Here is a 5,133-nt window from a genome sequence, read left to right on the forward strand (position 1 = left end):
CTGTGGAAGATACAGGTTTTGTAATAACAACACCTTCACAACTGCACTTACAAACACTGATATTGTACTATCAACCTCTACTTTTGTAGAGGCATCAGCTTTTTGAATAGGCTTTTTGAGAGCTGAAGTGATCTGAAGGAAACAAAGTAGTCAAAATGGATGGAGGGGGAGGGGAGCTGAATTGCTTTACAGATCTTTTCTGCTTCATGATATGGAATATGCTTTGTTGTTTTTAGACAGGTAGACACTGCAGTTTCTGTACCAGACATGGTGATCTCCAGAGCAATTAACATACTTTGTAGAAGATGAACAAATGATTCCATCATTTGCGATAAGTGGCTTCTCTCTCTCTCTCTTACTAGAATGGAGTTTTCAAAGTGCTGGTATTTGGTTTGGTTGGGTTTGGTATGTAGGACCTCGCATTTAGGAACGTGAATCCTGCCTTGGCATGGTCTAGAAGTGCATGTAAGAATAAAGCCATTTTTTTACTGGTTTACAATCTGTTCCTTTCATCATAGTTTAAGCATCGGTCATTGCTACTTGAGCCCACTTATCTTTCAGTTCTTCTTTGGGAATATCTATAATGTCCCTACGTGATACAACACATTTGCTGTAGTTCATAGTATTTCCTAGTTCTGTTTCGATGGTGGATTCTCTGAGGCATTTAGCTGCCTGGAGGTTTGTTGCATGTTGGGAACTAGGGGTTTCAACCAACAGCACAGCATTTATCAACCACTTTATAGACTTTCAGCTGCCAGCAATAACCTCCAAACCCTTTTGCATGTGAGAAGGTGAAACATTCTCAAAGCCTTCCTCTTTTCTTTTAACTATTAAAGACACATACTGACTAGCAGCACTTTTTCTGATACTATAAAGTATTTTGAGCAATCTTTTTTTCAGGAGGTCTTACTACACAAACCCTCTTGTTAGTTTGGGTGTGATACCCACCAGCAGTACACACCCATACCACTAGGAGTTGATCTGGATAAGTTTGACAGTTTCATCTTGGTACCATGAGCAGCTAGGGAAATATGGATCCACCCAGACAGAGCCCTGCTTGCTTGGATAAGTCTTATACAGCTGGGATGTGGCAGGTTCCCCAGAAGCTGCCCACTAATGCATTTTCCACTTCGACAACCTTGCATCTCATCACCATGCAGAACACCTTCAGATAGAGGTTTGTACCATCCTTGCAATCTCACAGCTAATACAGGATCCCTGCTGCTTGTGATAACACAATGTTCCACTGTTATACCACATGGTGGTTGTTGAAGCCCACACAAAAATTACTATTGCAGAGGTCCGGAGGCACTCACCAGCTGCAGATCACGAAACCTGGGCTCACAAAATTTATACCCAGCCAATGATAGCTGAAGTGCTCACCATTTAGAATGACTCAGGGGGCACATGGAGCTTTCCAGTTTCTAGCTTTAGCTTATTTTCAATAGCATCCATAACATAACATACAATAATAAAATTAAATTCAAAAATAAAGAACACTCCATAGCCAAACTTATTGAAATAATGTCTTTCTTTGGTTTTATGAAGTCTTTAGGCCCCACCAAGAAGAACTCAAAGTTAATACTATAACGGAGCATTATCAAAATGAAACAAAAACATAATGCTGGATCTAGTTGACTAAAGGAAAGAGATTTATGTGCCATATGCAGATTTCTCTAGAATTTTTTTGCAGAAAGACTCCATGAGAGTACAAACTCCCTTTAAACAGCACTTTGCTTTTTCTTTTCAATTTGTGAATGGATTTTTATTTTTCATGCAAAAATGGGCACTTTTGCACTATCTACTTTTCATTTCTAAATATTTTTCTCTAATTAACCTTTCTGTAAAACTGCTAGGATGAAATTTGAGATTCCATCCAGTGTTCTGGGACAAGGGCCAATCATGCTTTCAGAATTTTGTAACATATTCAATTTGCTGTTGAACATACCACTGTTTCATTGTTTGTGGGGAAATAAAAGTACAACAAAGGTAAAAAATATTCGACTTTATTTATGACTTACAACAAAAGAACTTGATATACACGTGAAATTATGTGCCATACTCTGCTTATAGCTATTCAATTTTGTAAACATCTTTCCTTATTCATTTACTTATAATGTTTACACTTTTAACATTTTATTATTTTCATAAATTTTGCACATCTAAACTCAGCAATTACCATTGCTGAATTGACACAGAGGCAGTGAATTGCATTATATTTATGGAGTGTTGTTAAAACAGTGTCTGAATTATTAGCTACAACATAATGTAGAGAGACAGATTATGTAGGTTACCAACATCTGATTTGCTTTGAGAGTAACTACACTTTAAACCAAACATGCATACAACATTTGGAGAATAAGCCTGAGCTATGTGGTGAGCTGTGAAAGATAGTTGGAGAATATGGAAGTGGCAGAGCAAGTGTGTCATTCTACAGTATCTGTGTAATTACCAGTAGCATCCTGAGTGTGCAATGAGAATATCTTCCCAAAGCACTATACATTATTCATCATTTTCTCATCATTTAAGGTATCAGACTTACAGAATTTAGATCACACTCTGAGCAATTTCTGCATGGCACACTGTGTAGGATGTAAGTGTTTGAGTAAACTCACAAACATTGTGATGATTATAATTCTGTTAAAAAGTTCACTGTGGCTGATGCCTATAAGTAACAAAATGAGCCATCAGCCCAATATGGTGATAGTTTTACATGGTTCTGTGATCAATGGGCCAATGAAGAACTTATAAGAGTATGCATCCACAGATTATTATTCACTCTGTTTTGAAGCTGTGAACATGTATCTGTACAGCAACAAGGTCTCAGGGAGCATTTTCCAGTCTATGATATTGTTTTCTCATGCTTAATTGTCTGTCATGAGTACTGTTTGAAACAGGAGCTAATCAACTAACATTAAAAAGGCAGAAAGAACAATAATTTTACTGACAACCAGTTACTGAGTATATTAGAAGGTATTTACTATGAGTTTAGATATGATGACTCAAGAATGCCAATACTTGATAGAGTAATGGTAGTGAGAAAGTAGAACTTCCAAATATATTTTGAATTTGCAAAATCATAAAATACAAAAATTATGGAGCTGAAATTATTGATGGTCAAGAATCTGCACTGACAAACCTAGTGAGCCTGGGGGTGTGACAAAAAGAATTATCTGTTTAGATAAAAGGATATTTCCATATTCATCCTATAAGCAATACACCAATGGATCTCTTTATGCTACTACCTAGGTATAACGTACTTCAGTTTGTAAATGATGAAATGAATGAAAATGCTGTGAAGCTATTTCTGAGTGCGCAACTGAAGGATGGGCCTAGGAAATGAAGTGGAAACCTGTAAGCAGAGAAGAAATACTTGTCTTTCATTATACTCACATAGGGGTGACATGAAACCCATCCCATTTTAAATCTACTGGAAGGAAAATGCATTGTTTGTTAAAAGATGAATAGTGTTGAGTGTGATCAGAGACAGATACATATAACCATATTTCACTCACTACATATTTCTAAAGATCCACGGCCAAGACATCTGAAACCAGATAACAGATTCTATAAAGTATGATCTATTTTAAATTATTTCAGTAAAAGAATGTGTCAAATGCATTACTCAGGAAGATACCTATCCTTAAATGACTCAATGAAATGAATGAGAAGAGAAAAGTATGTTCTTTCTGATCTCTTATTCTCATTACTGTGTTGTTGGGTTGCACAGATACATCACTCATTTAACTTTTTGAGATCATTAAGTTATAAGGATGGTAAAAGCTGCTGTTAGATGATGTGAAAGATGTTTACCACAGGAAGCAGCAATGAGAGCCTCTTCACATTATTATTCAGTATCATACTTTAAACTGGGAATAAACACAGTGAGATTCAATATAGAGCTATTGAACTCAACCTCTTGCAATCCTAATTTACTTACATGTTACATGTTACATCCTTATATTTTGGTAACTGTAGAATGGCACTAAGAGGACAACATTCCATGGAAATGCAGTGTATGAGTGGTTCACAACAATTAGACTGTCAGCAGGACAGACATGCTTATAGAGCAAGATCTAAAGAAGCTGCCTAGCAATGTTGAAAGAAATTATGCACAAAATACACATATATTTTAAAATTTTATCAATAAGAGTAAACTTATAAAATGAATGCTCATAGAACACCCTAATCATTCAATAATCTTTCTTTCACTATTCTTCACTTTTGTGCTTGTACCTATGAAGAAGAATAATGTATGTACAGGACATAAGAGATAGGTATTTAGTGAACTGACAATGATTTACATACATTTATAACTAAAATAAACATGAATGTATAGGCACTATCAATATAGAATGGATATTTAAGAGCATTGCTTTCTTTAAATTTTCATTGTGTCAAGAAAATGCAAGAGACCATAATAAAATTTTTATATCAGGACATAATTTAATAACATGTACTGACCAATGAGAAACAATGTTACTTTATATATTACGATATCCAAAAGTGATGGCTGATCTGGAAGCAAATGTATTTAGGAAATATCTTGTTTGAACATGAACATGTGATGTTTGTATTTTTATCAGACTTCACAAGACGACATCTTTGAACATAAGCTTAGAATGTAATATCAATGTCAGAATAGTATGACACATAAATTACCAGAAAGTACAGATCTCACAGTACATTTCAAAATCTGAACAGGAACATTAGCATTACAAAGAAAATAATTTTGAACTGAACTAAGAAATCAGCAAAAATTATATTTAAAAAAGGGTAAATACCAGAGATAAAAAGACTGGTGCAAAATGGGTCAGGAGTGACAATAAGACAATTAATCAAAGGATTTTTTTAAATAATAACTAATCTATGTGTTGGCACACATGACAGAACAAAAGGAAGACCTTGTGAAATCAAAGGCAGCTGGATATCAACAAAACTGATGTAAAGGCAAAATTAACATGGACATGATTGATGGTTAGCCCAAAGATATACATAACACAAAACTCTTAAGGCTTTCATGGACACTTGTAGACAAATTTCCTGTTGGCTTCTGTCTAGGGTTCTTCAGTCGATGTTTGTTTGTTGGTTTTTCTGATGGTTCAACAGCATGAGTGGCTGGCATGGTCAAAG

The sequence above is a fragment of the Schistocerca serialis genome, chromosome 2 (assembly GCF_023864345.2).
Source record: "Schistocerca serialis cubense isolate TAMUIC-IGC-003099 chromosome 2, iqSchSeri2.2, whole genome shotgun sequence".
NCBI classification, from domain to species: domain Eukaryota; kingdom Metazoa; phylum Arthropoda; class Insecta; order Orthoptera; family Acrididae; genus Schistocerca; species Schistocerca serialis.